The 26,385-nt window shown below is 47.7% G+C and overlaps 1 non-coding gene across 1 annotated transcript; it reads left to right on the top strand.

Annotated features, from left to right (window-relative positions):
- Positions 1–2,913: 2,913 nt before the first annotated feature.
- On the top strand, positions 2,914–3,024 carry LOC147369996 (U6 spliceosomal RNA). Its single transcript, XR_015168722.1, has one exon. It is a non-coding gene; the product is annotated as a U6 spliceosomal RNA (small nuclear RNA).
- The last annotated feature ends 23,361 nt before the right edge of the window (positions 3,025–26,385 follow it).

Below are 26,385 nucleotides of genomic sequence, written 5' to 3' on the forward strand. Positions count from 1 at the left end.
GGATTCTCCAGGCAAGAATATTGGAGTGGGTTGCCATTTCCTTCTCCAGCGTATGAAACCAAAGTTCTGCATCATTTCTACAGCTCTCAAAGGCATCAGTTTCAGCAGCATGCTTGGATGTCACTCAGACTTCCATGGTGTTAACCGAAACCACGAGCCACTTACTCTGCCTTCCCAGGTTGTCAGGGGTGAGTCTCTTTTGTATGAAAATAAAAATGTAGGGTATGCGATTGTGCTCTATATGTGTATTTATATAATGAAGTGAAGTGAAGTCGCTCAGTCGTGCCCGACTCTTTGCGACCCCATGGATAGTAGCCTGCACCAAGCTCCTCCGTCCATGGGATTTTCAAGGCAAGAAGTACTGGAGTGGGTTGCCATTTCCTTCTCCGGGGAATCTTCCCAACCTGGGGATCGAACCCAGGTCTCTCACACTGTAGACAGACACTTTACCGTCTGAGCCACCAGGGAAGTCCATTTATATATTTGCATATGAATGAGAGACCTTTTTATCCCAACACGAGCAATTTTCCAATGAAAAACACTTATTTTAAAAATTACAAAATAATACCTAAATCTTAAATCTTAATATCTAAATCTAAATCCACGTGTGCATGGATCCATATACTGTTTGTGGTGTAACTGTCCAGAAAGAAGGCTGGAAAGCCATACAGCAAGCTGTGGGCGGTGTGGCCTCTGAGCGGAAGAGTTGGGGGAACTGTGTTGGTTTTCAGCTCCGCTCTATAGACTTCTGTATTGCTGGAAACCGGTACCATAAGGATGTATTTGTGTAAGAAGAAAAAAAAAGAGGGACTTCCCTGGTGGCCCAGGGCTAAGACTCTGTGCTCCCAACGCAGGGGGCCTGGCTAGATTCCATTCCTGGTCAGGGAACTAGATCCCATATGCCACAACTAAGAGAGCTGGCACGACCAAATAAATAAACAAAAATAAATATATTAAAAAAACAACAACAAAAAGACCAAAAATGAAAATGGTGTGTTCAACTCTTGATGCTTTGCTGGGAAATGAGAGAATCAGAGGGTGGCGACCCAGACATGAGGTGACACATCCCAGTGACTAAGCAGAGCTTCTCTGGGAGCTGCCCAACAGAGGGACATGAGAGACAGAGGGAACAGAGCTTAGTGGGCCCAGGCCCCTCACTTCTGCAGGTTTGGGAGCCACCAGAGAGCTGAGAGCAGACTGAGCTTGAAAGTTCATCTCAAAACAGCATGACCTGTCAGAAGCTCCAGGGCGGCGGCAAGGGGAGAGGCCTTTTAAAGGTCTCTGGGGAGTAATATCTCAACACTCCTCAGAAGATGCAATTGTAGGGCTTCCCCTTTGGCCTCCGAGTTACTAAGACAGAAGTGTCTGTGGAGAAGACGGACCGTCACCCTGCGATTGGCCATGCTTGGGTGCTCCAGCCGGAGGCGGCCCTGTGACTCGGACATGGGCCAGACAGGGACACGCGTAGGGACAGGCGGTCTCCTTATGATGGAAACGGGGTGATCAGAAACCACAGGGATCTTCTGAGAACGAAGCTGTCACCCTGAAGGAAGGTGCATGGGAATCTCAGCTCAGAGACGCAGCTTTCGAGGTCCTCCTTTTGCTCATGGGGAGCATGGTAATGGGGGTTCCTGAGACCCTCAGGCGCCCAGCACACTGAGAACGGGTGGGGCTCACGAGTCAGTCATCTGAACCCCTGCCCTCCTACCAGATTTCAGGGAAAAGGTGTTTTCCCCAGTATGAAAGTTAGAAATCACTGATGCAGAAGATGCCCATGAAGGAGGCCAGAGGGTCACCTAACTACAGGACCAGGCCTGTCCACTTACGATAGGAGTGACAGGGCCACCGTGAGTGGTATCTCTGTTCTCAACTGACCGGACTCGCCTGGAGCCCTTGCTAGGGCTTCAGGGGTCCGGGAGTCACCTGCCCTTTGTCTCGGGGTCAGGAAAGTGTCCTTGAACTCCCAGCTAGTGAGACGGGTGATGGAAGGGAAAAGAGATGAGGGGCTTGTCTCCCTCGATGGATGAAGGATGTGCATCCAGACCCTGCCTTCTAGGGAGAAGGGCTTACAGCGAGTCCACAAAAACCCTGGACCCCTAATCTGCAGTTTCCCCAGGGCCTGCTGTGGCCTTGTTCTCCCGCATTGCCTCTGGTTACGGGGACAAAGGGCCTCAGCTGTTACTGGTAGTGCCAGCCACCCCCCTCTCTAATGCCCAATGAAGGGTTACTGGGAGCCCCACCTCCAACATCCAGGATACCACAAGGGAGACTCAGGAGGAGGAAGGCTCCCAACCCAAGAAGGGGGCCTCTGGCATCGCTGTGTGTTGGTCTAGAGACTGTGTGACTCTGAGAACACACAGAATGGTTTTCCTGAAGACCCATGATGGAGAGATGGAGATTGGGGCTGGCAAACCATCTCACGGCTCTGGGGGGATGTAAAGCCCGGGTTTGTACGTGATGAGTTTTCAACCTGTCTGCACAGGAGATGTACCCAGCAGCTTTAAAAACATAGGTCTGAATTCCACCCCCTAGACCTGCTGAATCAGAACCTCTGGGGTTCATGCTCCCACCAAAGACATTCCTTCCTTTGTCCTTTTCCTTGTGGAAGGCTAGAGGGGTTTAGAGTTGGGTTTTTCTTTCCCCCAGGTAAGGTAGGCTCTGATAAAACCCCAGCATGTTAGGCCATAGTTAGATAGTTAACTCTTGAGAACAGACCTTGTTCAGACACTTTGGTGTCTTTCTGGGGAAGCTTACCTATCCTGTGAGGGGCTATTTTACCGAAAAGTTACTCTCCTGTGACATGAAATCCATGCAACTGGGACTCCATTATGCTGGCTAAGAAGTGCCCTTGCCTCCCTTTGGAAATATTCCCATGTACACACGGGAACTATTTTCCCTTAAAAAGCACAAAGATTGTGCTTACTTCAGCAACGCAAATTTACTAAAATTGGAACAAGACAGGGAAGATTAGCATGGCCCCTGCTCAAGGATGACAGGCAAATTCATGAAGCATTGGGTATTTTTTTTAGCTTCTTTTGTAACCCACTTTTCCTTAATGTTTTGCTTCAGAGAAGCCTAACCAAATAAAATATAATATCAAGGTCCTTTTTTTAAAAAAGCTCAGAGATTTGTTGAGAGGAGGATGTGGCACACTTGCAGGTTGAGGATTCCTGTATGGAGTTTTCCCCTGGCTCCCCTCAGGGGAACAACGCTCAGGCCGTCGTCTTCTGAGTTCCCAGATCCTTGCCTCGCGAGGAGAAGTGGCCAGTGTCCAACTCTTTTCTGCTTTAGAATGCAGACATGAGTTTTGAAATATAAGGAGACACCGGAGAGTGAGGGGGCCGGACTGGGCTTTGAGGGCAGGAAGTGGGCGTGGTCTGGCTCCCTGTTGGGGTGGGGGTGGGTCCTCCGTAGTAGGGACCCCTGTTGCCTCTTGCCATCAGCATCTCGAGCTGTGATACACCCTGGCTGAATCGGGTGAAGGAGGCTGTGGACACCTGGGGGTGAGGACTTGGGGGCCCGGTTCCTGGCTTTTAAACTTTTTCTTTTGTATTGGGATTTAGCCGATCAACAGTGCGGTGATCATTTCACGTGAGCAGTGAAGGAACTCAGCCCATCCACGTAAATGTATCCATGGACTCTTGAGAGTCCCTTGGACTGCAAGGAGATCCAACCAGTCCATCCTCAAGGAAATCAGTCCTGAATATTCACTGGAAGGACTGATGCTGAAACTCCAATACTTTGGCCACCTGATGCAAATCACTCATTGGAAAAGACCCTGATGCTGGGAAAGATTGAAGGCAGGAGGAGAAGGGGAGGACAGAGGATGAGATGGTTGGATGGCATCACTGACTCAATGGACATGAGTTTGAGTAAGCTCCAGGAGTTGGTGATGGACAGGGAGGCCTGGTGTGTTGCAGTCCATGGGGTCCCAAAGAGTTGGACACGACTGAGCGACTAAACTGAACTGAATTCTCGCCCAAACTCCCCTCCCATCCAGGCTGCCACATAACATTGAGCAGAGTCCCCTGGGCTGTACAGTAGGCCCTGTTGGTTATCCATTTTAGATATGGTGGTGTGTAGATTTGTGGGATCCTTGTGCTATAGGGTGATGGAGTGATTCCCATCATACACAGCTTTGTTGGTAGATCATTGAGGAAGGGCGTTTCACCCAATGGCTTTAAAGGAGCGGGTAGGATTGAGTTTGGTGCCTGGATAAAGAAGAACGGTGCCTGAGCTGGAGGTGTGATGGGGAGGCCGGCAGAGCTGGAGGTGTGATGGGGAGGCTGGCAGAGGAGCACCCCGCAGCAGGTTAAAGAGGGACATGCGGACCGGAAACCTCTGCGGTTTGCTGTGGGGTGTGGATTCGGAGTCCGCCGCCGCTGCCTCCAGGACGCCTTGAGTGAAGCCGCAACTGGTTCCTGATGCTTCTGGGAGGCTGCCTTCTCCTCCCCCTCCTTCCTCTTAGATATGTTATTTATTTCTTTTGGCCCTGCTGGGTTTTCATTGCTGCGTGGGCTGTTCTCTAGTTTCGCAAAGCAGGGACTGCTCTGTCCTTGCGGTGCGTGGGCTTGTCCTCATTGTGGCTTCTCTTGCTGCAGCCCGTGGGCCCTAGGTTCTCCTGGGCATCAGTGGTTGGGGTTCCCGGACTCTCGAGAGCACAGGCTCAACAGTTGTGGCTCGTGGGCTTAGTTGCCCTGGAGCTTGTGGGATTCTTCCCTTACCAGGGATCGAACCCATGTCTCCTGCGTTGGCAGGCGGATTCTTTACCACTGAGCCACTAGGGAAGCCCTTAGAAATGTTTGAAGGTAACTCTGGGTCAATGTTCCTGAAGGTCATACAAAGAGACACTTCCTCTTGTTCTGGCCTGAAGTTCCTCTCTCTGAATGCAGCTACAATTCCCTGGTTCCCTGGTTCTTGCTGGCAGAGATGGCTGTGTACTATTTTTTCTGAAACAGTGGCGTATCTTCTGGCAGTTCTGTTGTTGTGGTCATAGAACCATTTATCCAGAGTGTATGGAGCTCCAAGGCATCTTTATAATGCTACTTTGTATTCCATTTTATGAGTGGACTATGATACATTTAACCATTTTCCTGGGTTTGAGGTTGGTTCAGTCTAGCAGGACGGCTACAATGACTCTCTTTGTCCTTTGAGTGTATTCTTTCAAAGAACTCAGGGCACTGAGTGATCCAGAGTCCACAGTGTTGCAGAGACAGCCACAGGGGACTCAGAGGCGTGAAGTCAGAGGGCCAAGAGAGATTAAGTGGTAGGGAATGTTAATATTGGAGAACCTTGGGGTTTCTCCCAGCTGAGAATTGAAGATTTAAGGGATTCTGAAGAGATCTCCGGGGAATTCCCTGGTGCCGCAGTGGTAAATAATGCACCCGCCAATACAGAAGACGTAAGAGATGTGGGTTTGATTCCTGGGTCAGGAAGATTCCCTGGAGGAGGGCACAGCAACCCACTCCAGTAATCTTGTCTGGAGAATTTCATGGACAGAGGAGCTTGGTGGGCTACAGTCCCTAGGGTCACAAAGAGCCACACGACTGAGAGACTTAGCACACACGCCTACAAAGATCTTGAGGGCTGATCATTCAGTTTCTCTGACTCCCAGGAATCCCTTGACTACCCTGATCCATAATGTGCCTGCAGTGGAGTCTTGAGAAGGAAAGCTCACCTTTACAGTCCCTGCACCACTTATTCATAGGCCCTCCAGAAAATCTGATTTCATTGAATGTATCTTATTATTATTGGGGAACAAAACTATAGCATCTGCTTCACTACTGCTGTTTTTCTTCCCCCGAATCTTCCAGTGGAGAGCTGCAGTCCTGGCAGACACCTTCCATTTACTTCTGGGGATCAGCAGAGGGTGTTTCACATGAAGTTAGTAATAAGCCCTTTGAGCCGCTGCTCGATGTCCCTGGTACTTTTCACCTTCTTCCCGGCGCTGGCTCCATCTCTTTGGGGTCCTGCTGCTGTTTGCCTGGACTGAGCAGGGTTCCATACTTTGGACATTGCTTCTGACATCACTTCCGACAGCTCTGTGCTGTGAGCCTTGCTCATATCCTGTAAGTCCCTGCCATGTCTCGCTCCTAAGCAGGCAAGTGCAGGAACTATTCAAGTTTGGGTGTGGCTTCATCTTCTGCACTGGCTCCACGTTCAAGGATTATGAAACCTGGTACCTCACCCCTTCATGACCTAAAAAAGCAAATGGAAATTCCCCTGGGAGGAAGAAGTAGGGGTGGCTGTTGTGTAGACACCTGCCAAGTCTCTTAATAGTTGAACATTAAGGTGAGCAGTCAGCTGATGCCACCTTAATGGACTTAATGGATGATGCAACTCACTGGACTGGAAGGGCCTCAATGTGACACAGTAATGCACCTAGCTATTGTTACTCATCCTTGATAATTCCACCCATTGTGCAGGAAAAACAATTAGGAAGAAGGGTTTACCTCAAAGAAAGGAGAAAGAGAATTATGCAATCTTTCCTTCTCATCTAGTGGAGTTCTGTGGCAAACTAGCAGAAACACCAGGACCTGCTTCGGTTATGCTGGAGTTTTCCAGGGTGCCATATGGACCAGCAGTCACTCTGATTGGTCGGAGCCCATGCCATCTGAGATGTTAAATATTTTAAATAGGTCTGGGCATGTGTTGTTAAGATCCTATTCAATATTACACAATAATTTTATATATGGAAAATGAAAAATGATTTCTTTTGTGAGTCAAACTACAGGAACTGAGTTTTGGCAAAATCCTTTGGTGGGAGACATGGGAAAGTGAAAAATATGGAATGGAGGGAAGGGACCAGTGGGGACTAAACCAGAATTTGGGGCAGTGGTCGTGAGAATTTTTCACTTGCCTGAGGGGCATATGGATGAGGAAAAGTTTGAGAAACATTCAACTACATAAAATAGAGGTGAGGGAGGTGATTCGGGTTACGTACCAGTTGGGGTAATGCATGAAGAAAACCTGTGATAACCTTCCCTGTGTGTGTTGGCTGTGAGCACGCATCGTCAGGCATCAAGCCTGAAGGCACGCAGGCCTGTGGTCATTGGAAGTGCCCGTGGCTGCCTGTGTCCCCGTGGGGCCTGAGTATTCTTCCTGGACACCTCTGTTTGTTCTCATCATTCTGTGCCTTTGGGCCTCCGTGCTGGGAAAGGACCTCCTGAAGCAGAGGTCCACGGAGAACCAGTGTGTAGAGGTTGAGAGCAGGACTTCAGGGTCAAGATGACCAACTTCCAAATCCCCTCAGCAGCTGCCCAGACTAGGTGGGTTCAGGCAAGTGACTTCCTGTCTTTAGCTCCAAGTTTCCTCTTTGCTGGACTGTATTAGATGGGATAGTGTTGGAACAACCCTCAGAGAGGAGATGAGGATCACATGAGATGTTATCCTGCAGTATTTTCCATGGTTCCTGGCCCAGATAAGTGTTCTCATGGTAAGTGGTAGCTGCTACTGCTAATACACAGGAGTGGGAGAGATACTACAAGTCTGACTTCATGCCGGAAATGTCAGGAAGGCTCAGGAAAAGGTGATGACCTTTTGGAACCGGGAAAAGGTGATGACCAGAAATAAAGACCATAAGAAAACTGTATGACTTCTGAATTTTGAAGTTTTCCCAGTCCTCAATTCTAACGAAGAATAGAATCTGTTTCATGGTTTTCAGGAACGTCAGAGGTAGCTAGAAATACAACTCTGCCCTCTGTCCTAGGCCAGGCCAAACTTGGGAGCAGAGAAACTTCCAGGAAAAAGACAGAAAAATGAAAAGCCTGGTATCCTGGGGCCTGCAGGAATGCAGAAAAAGTAGCTGATAACCAAACAAGACTCAAAATATGGCTCTAGGGGCTTGGCCGGCCTGTGGTGCTTCCTGATACAGTGGCTCCTGGAAGCCAGTTTATCCAGGAACACTCCCTGCCTGTGCTGGGTCCGAGTTTGTGGCTTACTTGAAGTAAACATTTACTTAGTGAACATATCATTGAACAGGCAAGCTAGCTTCGCGAGCAGTCTCTGTTATTTACTGCTCTCCAGCCCACCAGAGTCATCTTGTGTGCACTATCTGATCAACACAGACAGCAGCAGAGAACAGCTGAGCCGATGAAGAGGGTACACAGCTGTGGTTTCTGCCAGGGCAACATCCCTTCTTCCAGCAAAGATTCTGTCTTTTCCTTTTGGGGAACCACCCCTCTCCCTTCTCTTGATTTGGGTTTCATCCTTTAAGACTCAGTTCTAGCAGGAGGTGACCTCTGCTAAATTCTTCATCCTAGCGTGGGATGGTCACGTGACACCGCTAACCGGACAGAACCAAGTCATCATGTTTGCTGCTGCAGCTAAGTTGCTTCAGTCGTGTCCGACTCTGTGCAACCCCATAGACGGCAGCCCACCAGGCTTCCCCGCCCCTGGGACTCTCCAGGCAAGAACACTGGAGTGGGTTGCCATTTCCTTCTCCAATGCATGAAAGTGAAAAGTGAAAGTGAAGTCTCTCAGCCGTGTCTGACCCTTAGCGACCCCATGGACTGCAGCCTACCAGGCTCCTCCGTCCATGGGATTTTCCAGGCAAGAATACTGGAGTGGGGTGCCATTGCCTTCTCTGGTCATTATGTTTAAGGAGGGACAAATGATCCAATCCAAGACGAACAGATGCAACTCCTGGTACTTGGCGTATTGGGACACAGATTCTCTTTTCCTAGAAGACTTTAAGTCTGTATGCCTGCAACTGTTGGCATTTTGCCTTCCCTCTGGGAGAGCACAAGTGAAGATGGAGTTGGTCAGAATAAAGTGGGCCCTTTGCTGTCCTGAGACTATTGTGTGTGCATGCTCAGTTGTTCAGTTGTGTCTGACTCTTTGGGATTCTGTGAACTGTAACCTGCCAGGCTCCTCTGTTCATGGGATTTTCCAGGGGGTTGCCTTTCCTTTAACTGATGATTCAGTTACTTTGCTGGTTCTAGGGATGTGCTTTGGGGTTTAGTTAGTTTTGTGCATTGCACCTGAGGTTCCAATGTCTTTGTTTCTGGAAAGAGAAAAAAATGTATCTCCTAATTGAACCCGAGAGGCAAAATACGAACTGTCTTTAGTTTTATATGGTTTGACAAACGTGCTTCTCTAACCTGTAGGTCAGACGAGTTGCCGTCCTTTCTGGTTCCCGCACGGACACTCTGTCCTCACTTCTGCAATGTGTCTGGAGTGTCCCCCACCGCTTGTGTCTCCGGGAAGATCCCCAGTGAGCTTCAGTGCCCTCATCTGTAAAACGAGCAGCTTGGACTAGATCAGCGGTTCCAAGTTGGAGGAAAAAGCAGGGGGTTGCTTTGTTCAAAGCTTGTACAGAACCCTACCAGCTGGAGCTGCTGGGGCTGGGGTGGGAGTGGGGTGCTGGGGCTCCTCCTTTTCTGGCCTCCGGGGTGCTCCCAGGGTACCTCCCGCAGCCCCAAGGACTCTGAAAGAAAGTGAAAGTGAAGTCGCTCAGTTGTGTCTGAATCGTTGCGACCCCGTGGAGTGTAGCCCACCAGGCTTCTCTGTCCATGGGATTTTCCAGGCAAGAGTACTGGAGTGGGTTGCCATTTTCTTCTCCAGGGGATCTTCCCGACCCAGGGATTGAACCCCGGTCTCCCGCACTGCAGGTGGACACTTTACGCTCTGAGCCACCAGGGAAGCCTAGGACTCTAAGGGGCCAATAAAATGCCCACATGTTCACCAAGGCCCTGTACTGCACTGCGCTCAGCCGCTCAGTTGTGTCCAACTCTGTGCGACCCCATGGACTGCAGCCCGCCAGGCTCCTCTCCTCTGTCCATGGGAATTTTCCAGGCAAGAATACTGGAGTGGGTTACCATGCCCTCCTCCTCTCCAAGGCCCGATCCCCCTCCAGACATTTCAGCTCTCTTCATTCCAAGTGCCACCTCTGTCATGAAACCTTTTCAGTACCCTGGCCCACACAGATTGCTTCTTTTTTTGCTCCTGTCACATTTGTGAGTATATCACACACTCTGGTCTGTGTTTTTAAACTGGCCTAGGTATGGAGATCAGAGAAGGCGATGGCACCCCACTCCAGTACTCTTGCCTGGAAAATCCCATGGACGGAGGAACCTGGTAGGCTGCAGTCCGTGGGGTCACAAAGAGTCAGACACAACTGAGTGACTTCACTTTCACTTTTCACTTTCATGCATTGGAGAAGGAAATGGCAACCCACTCCAATGTTCTTGCCTGGAGAATCCCAGGGACGGGGGAGCCTGGTGGGCTGTTGTCTATGGGGTTGCACAGAGTCGGACACGACTGAAGCGACTTAGCAGCAGCAGCAGCAGCAGCAGCAGCTGGTATGGAGATCTGACTCAGCACTTACTTGGGAAGCTGAATGTCCTGAAAGAACTCCAGGACATGGGGACAGAAGCTTTGTTCACAGACTGTGGCAGGCTGCCTCACCACAGGGCACATACCTGGGCAGAGCAGAGCTACAGCAGACCTCAGGTCCCCATATAAGGGTTTCCCTCATAGCTCAGTCGGTAAAAGCTCTGCCTGCAATGCAGGAGACCCGGGTTTGATCTCTTGATCGGGAAGATCCCCTGGAGAAGGAAATGGCAACCCACTCCAGTATTCTTGCCTGGAAAATCCCATGGATGGAGGAGCCTGGCGGGCTATGGCCCATAGGGCTGCAAAGAGTTGGTCACGGCTGAGCGACTAAGCGCGCGCGCGCGCGCGCACATACACACACACACACACACACGGCCCACATATGGGTCCTCCGTCTCTAGACCTCGCCCTAGCTCATACATCGGCCTGGCTGTGGTGGCTGGAAGGTCTGGAGGAGATCTGTGTGAGCTGGGTCGTGGCCTCACCTTTCAGCATCACTGGGCCAGCCCCTGAAATATGGGAATAAGTCACTTCCCATCCCCCACCCCACCCCATGTTGGCTTGGTCATTTCCTTACCACTGCTTTCCCGAATAGAGCGGTTTACGGTTGTCAGCCTCACTCTGGGGTCCTGTGTAAACTGAGAAACATTTCATGCAAGGCGATTTCATTTCCTAAGGTCTCGTCCAGTATCTTGCCTAACCTAGGGCTGGGGAACGGAAACCGGTTTCCGAGGCTCACAGAGACATTGTGGTTGGAGCACCACCTAGTGGCAGCACAGAATAGTGCTTGTGAGGAATCTTTCGGAAGGGTGGGTGGTGAGATTAAAGAGCACTCTCTATTTGATCTCCACAATTTCATTGAAAATATGCTTTAAGGCAAAGTTATCCCGAACGTAATTTTTAGCCTTTTAAAAATGATTCCAAAGGCATGTCTGGATCACCATAATGAATACTTATTATTACGGGAAAGTCGCTCAGTCGTGTCCGACCCTTTGCGACCTCATGGATTATACAGTCCATGGAATTCTCCAGGCCAGAATACTGGAGTGGGTAGCCGTTCCCTTCTCCAGTGTAATCTTCCCACCCAGGGATTGAACCCAGGTCTCCCGCATTGCAGGGGGATTCTTTACCAGCTGAGCCACCAGGGACTAGTGGCACTTATTATTATCACATCAGATCAGATCAGTCGCTCAGTCGTGTCCGACTCTTTGCGACCCCATGAATGGCAGCACGCCAGGCCTCCCTGTCCATCACCAACTCCCGGAGTTCACTCAGACTCATGTCCATCGAGTCAGTGATGCCATCCAGCCATCTCATCCTCTGTCATCCCCTTCTCTTCTTGCCCCCAATCCCTCCCAGCATCAGAGTCTTTTCCAATGAATCAACTCTTCACATGAGGTGGCCAAAGTACTGGAGTTTCAGCTTTAGCATCATTCCCTCCAAAGAAATCCCAGGGCTGATCTCCTTCAGAATGGACTGGTTGGATCTCCTTGCAGTCCAAGGGACTCTCAAGAGTCTTCTCCAACACCACAGTTCAAAAGCATCAATTCTTTGGCACTCAGCCTTCTTCACAGTCCAACTCTCACATCCATACATGACCACAGGAAAAACCATAGCCTTGACTAGATGGACCTTTGTTGGCAAAGTAATGTCTGTGCTTTTTGATATGCTATCTAGGTTGGTCACAGCTTTCCTTCCAAGGAGTAAGTGTCTTTTAATTTCATGGCTGAAATCACCATCTGTAGTGATTTTGGAGCCCAGAAAAATAAAATCTGACACTATTTCCACTGTTTCCCCATCTATTTCCCATGAAGTGATGGGACCGGATGCCATGATCTTTGTTTTCTGAATGTTGAGCTTTAAGCCAACTTTTTCACTCTCCACTTTCACCTTCATCAAGAGGCTTTTTAGTTCCTCTTCACTTTCTGCCATAAGGGTGGTGTCATCTGCATATCTGAGGTTATTGATGTTTCTCCCGGCAATCTTGATTCCAGCTTGTGTTTCTTCCAGTCCAGCGTTTCTCATGATGTACTCTGCATATAGATTAAATAAACAGGGTGACAATATACAGCCTTGACAAACTCCTTTTCCTATTTGGAACCAGTCTGTTGATCCATGTCCAGTTCTAACTGTTGCTTCCTGACCTGCATACAGATTTCTCAAAAGGCAGATCAGGTGGTCTGGTATTCCCATCTCTTTCAGAATTTTCCAGTTTATTGTGATCCACACAGTCAAAGGCTTTGGCATAAGCAATAAAGCAGAAATAAATGTTTTTCTGGAAGTTTCTTGCTTTTTTGATGATCCAGCAGATGTTGGCAATTTGATCTCTGGTTCCTCTGCCTTTTCTAAAACCAGCTTGAACATCAGGAAGTTCACGGTTCACATATTGCTGAAGCCTGGCTTGGAGAATTTTAAGCATTACTTTACTAGCGTGTGAGATAAGTGCAATTGTGCGGTAGTTTGAGCATTCTTTGGCATTGCCTTTCTTGGGATTGGAATGAAAACTGACCTTTTCCAGTCCTGTGGCCACAGCTGAGTTTTCCAAATTTGCTGGCACATTGAGTGCAGCACTTTCACAGCATCATCTTTCAGGATTTGGAATAGCTCAACTGGAATTCCATCACCTCCACTAGCTTTGTTCATAGTGATGCTTTCTAAGGCCCACTTGACTTCACATTCCAGGATGTCTGGCTCTAGGTCAGTGATCACACCATCGTGATTATCTGGGTCGTGAAGATCTTTTTTGTACAGTTCTTCTGTGTATTCTTGACATCTCTTCTTAATATCTTCTGCTTCTGTTAGGTCCATACCATTTCTGTCCTTTATCAAGCCCATCTTTGCATGAAATGTTCCTTTGGTATCTCTAATTTTCTTGAAGAGATCTCTAGTCTTTCCCATTCTGTTGTTTTCCTCTATTTCTTTGCATTGATCGCTGAAGAAGGCTTTCTTATCTCTTCTTGCTATTCTTTGGAACTCTGCATTCAGATGTTTATATCTTTCCTTTTCTCCTTTGCTTTTCACTTCTCTTCTTTTCACAGCTATTTGTAAGGCCTCCCCAGACAGCCATTGTGCTTTTTTGCATTTCTTTTCCATGGGGATGGTCTTGATCCCTGTCTCCTGTACAATGTCACGAACCTCATTCCATAGCTCATCAGGCACTCTATCTATCAGATCTAGGCCCTTAAATCTATTTCTCACTTCCACTGTATAATCATAAGGGATTTGATTTAGTTCATACCTGAATGGTTTAGTGGTTTTCCCTACTTTCTTCAATTTAAGTCTGAATTTGGCAATAAGGAGTTCATGGTCTGAGCCATAGTCAGCTCCTGGTCTTGTTTTTGCTGACTGTATAAAGCTTCTCCATCTTTGGCTGCAAAGAATATAATCGATCTGATTTCGGTGTTCACAATCTGGTGATGTCCATGTATAGAGTCTTCTCTTGTGTTGTTGGAAGAGGGTGTTTGTTATGACCAGTGCAGAGTACTGTAAATATATGAGACTGGGAAAAATCTGTATGAAGTTTAACATCCCATTTAAGTTTCTATTTAAAAATATTTGGTACATCCAGATATAATATACCATGTAACGATTAAAAAAGAAGTAGATTGTTGTATAGAACTGGCTAAGAGTTATTAAAAGAAAGAGGTACGTTATAGAACAGTATCAAAAGGATGCTGCAGTTTATGTGAGAAACACATTAGAAAATAAGCATATAAACTTGGTCTACACAGAACTTTTACTAGTAAAGGGAGAGACTGAATCATTCAGCTCCAAAGAGCAAGGGACACTTGCTTCTTCCGGCCACAAGATGTTCTCAGGTTACTTAGAACCTAGCAAAGTGTCTGAGGATCCATCCTCCTGCCGTGCAGCTGTCCTTTCGGGGACCCCACTGAAACCAGTAAGTAAATGCTGCCCTTCCAGGGACCCCCAGGGGAAGGCCCGATCTTAGTGCTGTGAGAACCCACAGTGCTTTTAACTGTCGCAGAGAGACACCAAGGCATGAGAAGAGTCTAACTGACCCAACGGCACAGAAGCAGCTCACGTTCGCTCCATCACACTATCTTCAGAAAGCTGTTGAGATCAAATCTCATATCTGAGTTCGACCGCTGCACTGATAATGGGAAGCTTATGTCCCAAAGGCCAAACAGCTCCTGGACGGACAGCCACCTGTGGGGATAGCAGCTGGTTTCATTATGTATGGCTTCAAGTACTTAATTGGGAATTAAAGGAAATCCTGCCCTGAAATGGCCACAATGGGGTTCTTTTGACCCCGCAAAGCTGACTTTTGTGTGCACAGAGAAAGCCAGCAGAGAGCAATTTCTTATCGAGTCTGTCAGTCAGCCTCCTGGATCCCTGCCTGCAGGGTCTGCTGGAAGCAAGAGTGGTAAGAATTTTTCTCTTTTCTAAAATTAGATGAGCCAGAGAAAGTATTTGTAGGGCTTAGTTCCTTGGATCCTTTGGCTTGAAAAGTCTTCTGTGCTCAGTCACTCAGCCGTATCCTGACTCTTTCTGACCTCTTTGCCACCAGGCTCCTCTGCCCATGGGGTTCTCCAGGCAAGAATACTGGAGTAGGGTGCCATTCCCTTCTCCATGGGATCTTCTCAACACAGGGATCAAACCTGAGCCTCTTGCTGTCTCTTGCATTCCGCAGGTGGATAAAACTCTCATCTTAAAATGCTGTACCTATTTTAACTGGAATGCAGAAGACTCTGAAGTCTTCAAAATTCCAAATTAGCCTTATCGAAAGATCTGTTCTAGAAGGCTAATGAAAAATTAATGATATGAAAAGTACCTAAAACAAACAAAAGCTAAAGACTCGATGTACTGATCTTGGATGGCCTGCAACGGCTTGAAGCAGGCTTTCAGTTCCCGGCCAGAAACTGACATCGGGTCACAAGAGTCCATATCTGGTATGTCTCAAGAGTCTCCCATGTGTGCATGCATCTCTTAGTCAAGATGGGTTCTCCTGAAGAGCCTGTAGGTAGTTAGCATCGCTGAGCATCACTCCCCTTTTGACCTCCAAGAAGCACGTGTAGTCAGGGAGGTTTCCTGACTTTGAGAATGAGAACTATGGACTGGCTTATCTTCAGTCTGTGCAGGGCCCAGCTGCTCGCCCTGCCGTTTGCCTGGGGGCCCCATCTATCTCCTGCCTCCGAACTATCTATCTATTCCTCTCTATCCTTCATTTGAGTGCTCATTCTAGCAATCCTCTGAGTTGCCTGTCCACCCTGGACAGACTATTAAATGATTGCTTTAGAAATGGGACCGCTTGAGGCTATAGGCAGAACCCTTCAGCTCAAAGGCCAAGCTGAGGGCCATAATTAAAGAATTTTTTAAACCCAGGGAGGATCTTCAAAAGTTTTTGTAAATGGATTACCCAGATGTGAGGCTAACTGAACTCATAAATTTAGCTGATATTCTGAGTCTGATAGATTTTTTTTGGCCTTCTTCTCCTGAGCTAAATGAGGAAAAGAAAAATATTCCAACATAGTTGAATGAGTATGTCAGTCCTTTGATATCATTAAGGTGGCCACCCAGTTTTTTGAGGAACTAAAAACAGCTGTCCTTGTTTTACAAATCTTGTCTTTTCAGAACTAGATTAGATCAGATCAGATCAGATCAGTCGCTCACTCGTGTCCGACTCTTTGTGACCCCATGAATCCCAGCACGCCAGGCCTCCCTGTCCATCACCAACTCCTGGAGTTCACTCAGACTCACGTCCATCGAGTCAGTGATGCCATCCAGCCATCTCATCCTCTGTCGTCCCCTTCTCCTCCTGCCCCCAATCCCTCCCAGCATCAGAGTCTTTTCCAATGAGTCAACTCTTCGCATGAGGTGGCCAAAGTACTGGAGTTTCAACTTTAGTATCATTCCTTCCAAAGAAATCCCAGGGCTAATCTCCTTCAGAATGGACTGGTTGGATCTCCTTGCAGTCCAAGGGACTCTCAAGAGTCTTCTCCAACACCACAGGTCAAAAGCATCAATTCTTTGGCAGTCAGCCTTCTTCACAGTCCAACTCTCACATTCATACATGACCACAGGAAAAACCATAGCCTTGACTAGACGAACCTTTGTTGGCAAAGTAATGTCTCTGCTTTTCAATATGCTATCTAGGTTGGTCATAACTTTCCTTCCAAGGAGTAAGTGTCTTTTAATTTCATGGCTGCAGTCACCATCTGTAGTGATTTTGGAGCCCAGAAAAATAAAGTCTGACACTGTTTCCACTGTTTCCCCATCTATTTCCCATGAAGTGGTGGGACCGGATGCCATGATCTTCGTTTTCTGAATATTGAGCTTTAAGCCAACTTTTTCACCCTCCACTTTCACTTTCATCAAGAGGCTCTTCAGTTCCTCTTCACTTTCTGCCATAAGGGTGGTGTCATCTGCATATCTGAGGTTATTGATATTTCTCCCGGCAATCTTGATTCCAGCTTGTGTTTCTTCCAGTCCAGCATTTCTCATGATGTACTCTGCATATAGGTTAAATAAACAGGGTGACAATATACAGCCTTGACAAACTCCTTTTCCTACTTGGAACCAGTCTGTTGTTCCATGTCCAGTTCTAACTGTTGCTTCCTGACCTGCATACAGATTTCTCAAGAGGCAGGTCAGGTGGTCTGGTATTCCCATCTCTTTCAGGATTTTCCACAGTTTATTGTGATCCACACAGTCAAAGGCTTTGGCATAGGCAATAAAGCAGAAATAAATGTTTTTTCTGGAACTCTCTTGCTTTTTCCATGATCCAGCAGATGTTGGCAATTTGATCTCTGGTTCCTCTGCCTTTTCTAAAACCAGCTTGAACATCAGGAAGTTCATGGTTCACATATTGCTGAAGCCTGGCTTGGAGAATTTTGAGCATTACTTTACTAGCATGTGAGATGAGTGCAATTGTGCAGTAGTTTGAGGATTCTTTGGCATTGCCTTTCTTTGGGATTGGAATGAAAACTGACCTTTTCCAGTCCTGTGGTCACTGCTGAGTTTTCCAAATTTGCTGGCATATTGAACTAGAAGTGTGACTCTGAAAACTGGAAGCCTACCAATCCTTTTACCACGCCCCAAACCTTCCCTGTTTATCTTAAAAGGCCTTTAAGTATTGAGAAAGGTCAATAGAGTCATCAGCATTAAGTGTAATACTTGTTGTTATTTTGTTGTTTTGTAGTTGCTAAGCTGTGTCTGACTCTTCACAACCCTACAGACTGTAGCCCATCAGGCTCCTCTGTGGGATTCTTCAGGCAAGAATACTGGAGTGGGTTGCCATGCCCTCCTCCAGGGGATCTTCCCGACCCAGGGATCAAACCTGTATCTCTTACATCTCTGCAATGACAGGCAGGTTTTTTACCACTAGCACCAACTTTGGGTTTTGTCTGCAATATTACTGGTTTTAATCTGTGTTTTACAGGTATAAGGAAGCCTTTCTCCTCAAGCTAACTATGACTGACGGCAGTTTGGTAAATTATAACTTTGTAAGTAAAATCGAAACTCTTTTCTCTCTACTGAATCCCTCCAGAAATTGGAAACTCTTAGGTTTCCAGCAGTCTCATCAGGAAGGTGAATAAGAAAGGCTGCCTCTTAGCAGATGGAACTCAGTGAGACCTTGAGAAGGGAGGAATCCACCGAAATCTAAGAGATACTGCAAGCGACTCTGATGGCAAGCCCTTGTTGTGGCTTTCTTGGCTTAAGAGGCATTTTACAAGTTCAGTTTGAGATTCTTTATAAAAAGTTCTAGCACAGCCAACTTCAAAGAGCCTGTATGATCAATTACACTTATGTAAATGATCAGGCTAAGTTTATTGAAACCAGACTTATTTTGCAAATAAACTGGTCCTAACTAGGCTATATTTGGTAGAAATTAGCTTTATTCTAGAGGGGGAAATTATATTCAGTGGGCATTAAGTAGCAGTGTTATTGTTTTTTGAGAGGTTTTTTTTTTTTTTTTTGGTATGTGTGTTTACTGCCTAAGATTCATTTCTCAGACTGCTCCTTGTTGCCCTGTTACCTTATGAAGTTTGTTTCTGAAGCTTAACACAATAATCTTTGGGGAACGATCAGATGCCCCATGACCTGCAACCAGAAGATTATGCATGGTCACAGCTATGCCACTCTTCCTCCTTAACTGCAGGACACAGTTCACTTTCGAAGGGGTTAAGGTGACCGCCTCCAAAGGGTCTGAAGATACAGGGAAAGGGCTCAATGGCAAACACACGCATTTAATTTCCATTTAGAAAATATTCCTTGTGTGAAATTTTAAAGTGAGGAAGTAAGGCAAGGCTGAGGGGAGAAATGTAAAGGAAAGTTTTCTGGAACAGAGCCCTTGCCTAGGAGAGATAACAACCAAGCACGTGTTTCTCACAGTTGGCCCTGACCAGTTGAAGATGATCAAGGACCATGAACTCGGGGAGACCCTGGCCCACCAGACTCTCACTGGTCCTAACTGAAGTCTTCCTTAGCAGCAAGGAATGAGGTTTGTTCTAGCCAACTGTGTTTATTTTTGTTTCCTTTTTTATTGTAGTATAGTTGATTTACAATGTTGTATTAATCACTTCTGTTCAGCAAAGTGATTCAGTTATACGTACATGTGGTGATTTCGTTCACTAAGTCGTGTCTGACTCTTTGCGACCCCACGGACTGTACCCAGCCAGGCTGCTCAGTCCATGGGATTCTCCAGGCAGGAATACTGCAGTGGGTTGCCATTTCCTTCTCCAAGGGATCTTCCTGACCTAGGAATCAAACCCGGGTCTCTTGAATCGCAGGCAGATTCTTTACCGACTGAGCTCCCGGGGAAGCCTCTATACATACATATACATTCTTCTTATAATGTATTCTTCTGTATTATCATTTACTGTAGGATATTGAATGTAGTCCTCTGTGTTTATAGTAGGACTTTATTGTTGATCCGTCTGTTTATAATGGTTTACATCTGCTAACTCCAACCTCCCCCTCCAGCCCTCCCCCACTTCCCTCCCCCTTGGCAACTACAGTCTGTTCTCTTTGTCTCATTCTGTTTGTTTCATAGATACATTTATGCCATGTTTTAGACTCCACAGATATGGGATATCATATGATATTTATCTTTCTCCGTCTGACTTACCTCACTTAGTATAATCTCTAGTTGTATCCATGTTGCTGCAAATGGAATTATTTCTTTTTTGTGGCTGAGTAGTATTCCATTCGGAGAAGGCAATGGCACCCCACTCCAGTACTCTTGCCTGGAAAATCCCATGGACGGAGCAGCCTGGTGGGCTGCAGTCCATGGGGTCGCTAAGAGTCGGACACGACTGAGCGACTTCACTTTCACTTTTCACTTTCATGCATCGGAGAAGGAAATGGCAACCCGCTCCAGTGTTCTTGTCTGGAGAATCCCAGGGACAGTGGAGCCTGATGGGCTGCCGTCTATGGGGTCGCACAGAGTCGGACACGACTGAAGCGACTTAGCGGCAGCAGTATTCCATTGTATATATGCACCGTATCTTCTTTATGCATTCCTCTGTCGATGGGCATTGAGACTGTTTCTGTGTCTTTAGCCAACTGTGTTTAGGCCTGTGGATTCATTCTGTCCTCTCCAGAGAGACCCAGGGTACTGGGTCTCTATCCTTAGTTACCAGTAACTGCAAGAAACCTGCTCCTGGCCAGCACTTTTTCCCTCTCAGTGAATTTCTACTTCCTCACCAGCTTGTGTTCCTTTGTTTGATAAGTCAGTAGACTTAGCTTTTTATTTCATCTATTCATCTATCCACTCCTTCATCCATTTTCCATCCATCTCTTTGCTTATTATTTCTTTTTTAGCTCTGGTGGTCTTCATTTTGTTTGTTGACAGGCATAAATAAATTAGTATATGTAAAGCACTGATAAGCGATAGCTATTATTATCTTTTTCACTCACTAGTATCTGGTGTATATAAGAACAGCATGTCACTGAAACATTTTAGTTCTGTGTCTTTGGAAGAATACATGAATGAGAATCCTTGACTTCAGCTGACAGGAGGTTTCTAACCCAAGTTTGTAAATGACCATGTGGTATTCAGGAGTGCCTCATCTGGTGTCTAGAAAGAAGCCTGGGAGTGTTCTGGGCTTTTCAGTGGGAGAGAGGCTGATAGATTCAGATCTAAGTTCCAGGTCGAACACTGATGTTTGAAAGACTACTCATTGTGATGCTAACTTAATGGACTTTTGAAAATCATAACTCTGAACTCTTTAAGAAAACGGGTTAAAAAGTAGCTTGTTGGTGTATGCTTATCTGGAAGGCCTGTTTCTACAGCTAAGCCTGTGTCCGCACCTGCCCGTGTGCACACAGCCTTGATCTCACACTGTAGACTCCAGAACAGCACACAAGGCTGGGCCCTTGGTACTAAGGGAGTGACTCTGTCTGAGAGCAAAGAGAGACTGAGGACACTTCTCAGTAAGTTGCACAGAATAAGGCCTGTTTTTTCTTGGACCTGCCGTTCTGTGTCCCCAGAAGCTCTTTGTCCTGCCTCTGATGGCCTGGTCAGTCACCGCTGCAGCGGTAGTGGGCAGTCCAGGCCCTCCTGGTGAAGGCCAGCCCATCTTCCATCCTGCCGGCCCGGGCTGTCGTGGCCTATGTTTGAACCAGCCAGTGAAGGAAGGTCATGGGCAATTTTGAACCAGCTGCCAAGTGCTACAGAAACTTTAACCACAGAAAAAAGGCGGGGTGGGGGGACTCTGAGCTCAGGACCCTAGATGCCACTTCCCTGCTTCTGCAGGTGGGGGGCCGGGGGAAAGACCACTGGGGACTGCCTGACAAAGATGACGGCAAGGGCACTTGGACAGAGGCCGCAGTCCAAGCATCACAAGCTGGGAGCCAGCTCCGCTTCATGTGCGGGCTCCTCCTCTTCTGGTCGTCCTTTTAGCTGGAATGAATTATTCACTTGCAGTCTCTGCTTGCGCCAGTTGTCCAGCTGGCGTGGCCGCAGCTCCTTTCCCCAGACCAACGCTGAAGAGCCTACAGAAGCAGGAAAGAAGCGTGGGTTCCAGACCACTCCCCCGATGTGCTGCTTCCTGAGACCGGTGCCTCGAGCTCTCATGTTACTGTCAAGAGGATGCTCGAGTGTCCTTTCCTTCCCGCCTGTGATGCATCCAAGGGACCCCAAAGGCCACCTGGTCCAGTTGCTTTCCGGTGAGCCCCATCCGTGCTGCTCTGGGGCCTTGTGGGTCATGCCAGGAGGTGCACACAGGCCCTGCCCTGTGTTGTGGTGGTGGAGGCACGGGGTGCAAACTCTCCTGAGAGTGGCCCGTGACTGGTCCACCAGTAGCTGCTAGTGTTATGTGAGTGGGAGGAAGGGCCCTTCACCCCAGCCTCTTCCTGGTGTCACAGCTTTTTGTTAACATCTCTTTGGTGCATGCACACATGCACACACACAGCCATTGCTCCCAAGACATCCCCCTAGTTCAGGAAGGACTGGCTCTTCCTGGTTACAAAACCAGGTTGTAACAAACTTCTCTAATACTCTCAGATGTCAGAAGCCATTTATGGCCTAGTTTGCCAAGAATTAGGAACTCAGCTAAGGAGTTCTCCTGGCATAACTATCTCCAATTCTCAAACCAACTCTACTGCTGCAACCTCTACACGGTAGAGTCAGTGCTTCTTGCTAATTACACAGCATCCTGGGATCTTGCTTTATATCAGCACCCATCCCTCTCTGCTCATTGAAAGTATTTAATAGATGCTTCTCAAGATACCCACACAGGCTACTTAAGAAGAGATTTTCAGTTTACAGTCACCCACCCGGTTATTCCTTGAGGGCTTGGATTCCTTTCTCTCATAGTTACTGTTTTAATCTACTGCCTTCCACTGAACCATGAGACCAGATTTTCAGCCTAAGAGGCTTCGGAAAGCATTAAAAGCAGTATCTAAAGGTGCAAAACGGATTAAGTTCCTCCTGGGAAGAGAGCTACACAACAGACTGTTTTGTGCAAATACAGTTTCTGCCTCAGAGAACAGTCACTCAGGCAAGACTTTTAAACTGTGCCTTTGTCTCACCTGATGGATAAAATGACATATAAATTCAGACAAAATGAGAATGTGGGGAATTTGAAAAGTGAGAACACAAAAGCAGTTAGACACAATCTCATCACCCAAAGATAGTACTAGTAACATTTTATTTCCTTCTGAGTATTTTCACTTAACAAAAGCAACAGGTGTCATTTCTTAAAGGATAGTTTTAGGTTTACAGCAAAATTGAGCAGGAAGTCCCTGCTGGTCCAGTGGTTAAGACACCACCTTCCAATGCAGGGGGTGAGGATCGATCCCTGGTGGGGAATCCAAGATCCCACATGCCTCTTGCTCCACCCCACCCCCCCAAAAAAACCCACACCCGAAACATTAAAAAAAAAAAAGGAACATTGTAACAAATTCAATAAAGACTTAAAAAATGGGCCACATCCAAAAAAAATCTTAAAAAATAAATTGAGCTGATAGTAAAAATATTTCCCATGTGTCCTTTCCTGCCCTCAACTTCCCCTGTTACTAATGTCTGCATTAGTTGGCAGAGTTGTTGAAACAACTCTGATGAAACAATATTATTATTAAGTACAGTCCAGCAGGTGCACTGAGTTTCACTCTCGGTGTGGTGCGGTTCCTGGTTTTGACACGTGCCTGGATCATGCATCTGCCCAGACAGCCTACACCCATCAGGTTCCCCACTTCCTTTCTATCTTGTCAGATCCAAGCAAGCAGCTACTGCTCTCTGCTTTTAATGTCAGAGCCTAACAAGACTCCTTTACCTTATTTGCCCTCTGACTCTCCTTGTCGATAAACTCAGACACCACAGGACGCATCAGCCTATACTTAGCCAGTCCCCTGAGTTCATATTGTGGATGGTTTTCCCCCTTATATGGATTATTTAAAAATCAGTTCATGGAAACAGCTTTCCGTGATCTCGATAACATTCCAGAACAGTTGAGGAAAACGCAGTGCCGTGTGGCGTCCCCCAGCATGTCCCAGAAAAAGGTGGGTTTTTTTTTTTTTGGTCTGAGGGCTTGAGGCCTGTGCTGAGTGCCAGTTTTCACCTGGCTACCTGCGCCGCGGCAGGGGGTGGGCCTCCCTGGAGTCTGGGGGGAGGTGGGGGATCGCCCCCGCCCCTCCCGAGTCCCAGCTTCCTTGCTCCTGCAGGGAGGACCTCGCTTCAGCATCCTGCCCTCTCACTCCCATCCATCCGCGCCCTTCGGAGCCTTTGGATGGAAACCCGGCACTGTTTTCTTTTGCTTTGGGGACTGGTTGGCCTCCTGGGGCAGTGGGCACTGGCTGTGGCGGAAGTGGACTAGGGCCGTGTGGTGGCTTTAAGGCCTGTGTCACCTGGCTCACCGGGCCAGGACAGACTGCTTCTGGGAATGGCAAACTGCAGAAGGCTTTGGATGCTTTTGGACTGTGGTGTTGGAGAAGACTCTTGAGAGTCCCTTGGACTGCAAGGAGATCCAACCAGCCCATCCTCAAGGAAATCAGTGCTGAATATTCACTGGAAGGACTGATGCTGAAGCTGAAACTCCAATACTTTGGCTACCTGATGTGAAGAACTGACTCATTGGAAAAGACCCTGATGCTGGGAAAGATTGAAGGTGGAAGAGAAGGGGACGACAGAGGGTGAGATGGCTGGATGCCATCACCGACTCAATGGACATGAGTGTGAGTAAACTCTGGGAGTTGATGATGGACCGGGAGGCCTGGCGTGCTGTGGTCCATGGGGTTGCTAAAGAGTCGGACACAACTGAGCAGCTGAACTAAACTGAACTGATGGAACGCTGTCCAGAAAGTTTTCACCCGAGGGTGAAAGACTGGCAACATCTCTTTGCCCATTTGCATGTAAGTGCACGTCAGAATGAACGGAAAGAAGAGCACTTTGTGGTGGTGGCGGCGGTGGTGGAGCTGTTAGAACCATAAAACTCTGTATCTGCAGAGCCTGGCCTCCTGCACGGGTCGTGTTAGCCTGGAGCTCAGCGCGGCTAGGATGCTGTGGCCACAACGCAGGGCCAAGGGGGAATCTCTGAAGTCTTCAGAGCTGGCGCTGCCAGAGGTGGTTCCTTGCTTCTGTTCCAGGTGCCACAGCTGGTTTGTGGCAGAAGTGAACGCTGTGTCCAGGACAGCAGTGTCCACATCTCCCATGCAGGCGTGCTAAAGCCTCTTTAAGAACAGGCCAGGCAGCCCTTCAACCGGGGTAGACCCCTTTCAGAGATGCCTCTACAAGCCTGACCCCCTGTGTGCGGGTCACCTCATGGGACCAAGAGCCCAACTGAGAGGCCTTGTTTGATTTTCCGTCCAGAGTCCAGTCTGTCCCCTGACCCCTGGCCCAGAACTATTTATTCCAACCATTCCTAGCCTGTTGCCCTGGCTCAAAGCAAAGTAAACAAAAGGTTACCTCCAGCCCTCGAGCCCTGCTCAGAGGGGTCAGAGAGAATGAGTGCTGTGGTCATGTGGTTGGTGAGTCATTTTTGCCCCTGAAACAAACACTAAAATAGAGTCCAGTGCAGGGCCTGGGAGGGCTTTGAGAGCCGAGAGGCAGCAAACGTTGGAAATGTAGTCTTTGGGCCAGAGACACTAGGTTTGAATCTGGTTTTGACTCCTCTGAGCTGTGTCACCTTAGGCAGACCTCTTAACCTCTTTGGGCCTTAGTTTGCTGTTGTTTAGTCACTGCGTCGTGTCTGACTCTTTTGTGACCCCATGGACTGTAGCCTGCTACGCTCCTCTTCCATGGGATTTTTCAGGCAAGGATACTGGAGTGGGTTGCCATTTCCTCCTCCAGAGGATCTTCCTGACCCAAGGATCAAACCCGCGTCTCCTGCACTGCAGGCGGATTCTTCACCATGGAGCCACCTGGGAAGTCCCAAACAGGGCTGATGATAGTTCATATCTTATACGGCAGTTGTGAGGATTACATGAAAATAAACAAACAACAAACCCCACAAAGGTAAAGTTCTTAGCCTGCTGCCTGGCCTAAGTAAGCTCTTGCATGCATGCTAAGTCATCTCAGACACAGCCAGTTCTTTGCAACCCTATGGACTATACTGCCGGCCAGGCTCCTCTGTCCATGGGATTCTCCAGGCAAGAATACTGGAGTGGGTTGCTTTGCCCTGCTCCAGGGCATCTTCCCAATGCAGGGATTGAACCCACATCTCTCTGCATCTCCTGCATTGGCAGGCAGGTTCTTTACCACTAGCACCACCTGGGAAGCCCAAGTAAGCTCTTCGGTTCAGTTCAGTTCAGTCGCTCAGTCGTGTCTGACTCTTTGCGACCCCATGGACTGCAGCACGCCAGGCCTCACCTCACTGTCCATCACCAACTCCCGGAATTTACTCAAACTCATGCCCATTGAGTCGGTGATGCCATCCAACCATCTCATCCTCTGTCGTCCCCTTCTCCTCTTGCCCTCAATCTTTCCCAGAATCAGGGTCTTTTCAAATGAGTCAGCTCTCTGCATCAGGTGGCCAAATAATTGGCATTTCAGCTTCAACATCAGTCCTTCCAATAAACACTCAGGACTGATCTCCTTTAGGATGGACTGGTTGGATCTCTTTGCAGTCCAAGGAACTCTCAAGAGTCTTCTCCAACCCCGCAGTTCAAAAGCATCTATTCTTTGGTGCTCAGCTTTCTTTATAGTCCAATTCTCACATCCATACATGACTACTGGAAAAACCATAGCCTTGACTAGACGGATCTTTGTTGGCAAAATAATGTCTCTGCTTTTGAATATGCCCTCTAGGTTGGTCATAACTTTTCTTCCAAGGAGTAAACGTCTTTTTATTTCATGGCTGCAGTCACCATCTGCAGTGACTTTGGAGCCCCCCAAAATAAAGTCTGTCACTGTTTCCACTGTTTCCCCATCTATTTGCCATGAAGTGATGGGACTGGATGCCATAATCTTAGTTTTCTGAATGTTGAGCTTTAAGCCAACTTTTTAACTCTCCTCTTTCACTTTCATCAAGAGGCTCTTTAGTTCTTCTTCACTTTCTGCCATAAGGGTGGTGTCATCTGCATATCTGAGGTTATTGATGTTTCTCCCGGCAATCTTGATTCCAGCTTGTGCTTCATCCAGCCCAGCATTTC

This window comes from Bos grunniens, chromosome 7, assembly GCF_055505025.1.
Source record: "Bos grunniens cultivar Pamir isolate PY7600 chromosome 7, Bosgru_T2T1.0, whole genome shotgun sequence".
Lineage (NCBI taxonomy): Eukaryota > Metazoa > Chordata > Mammalia > Artiodactyla > Bovidae > Bos > Bos grunniens.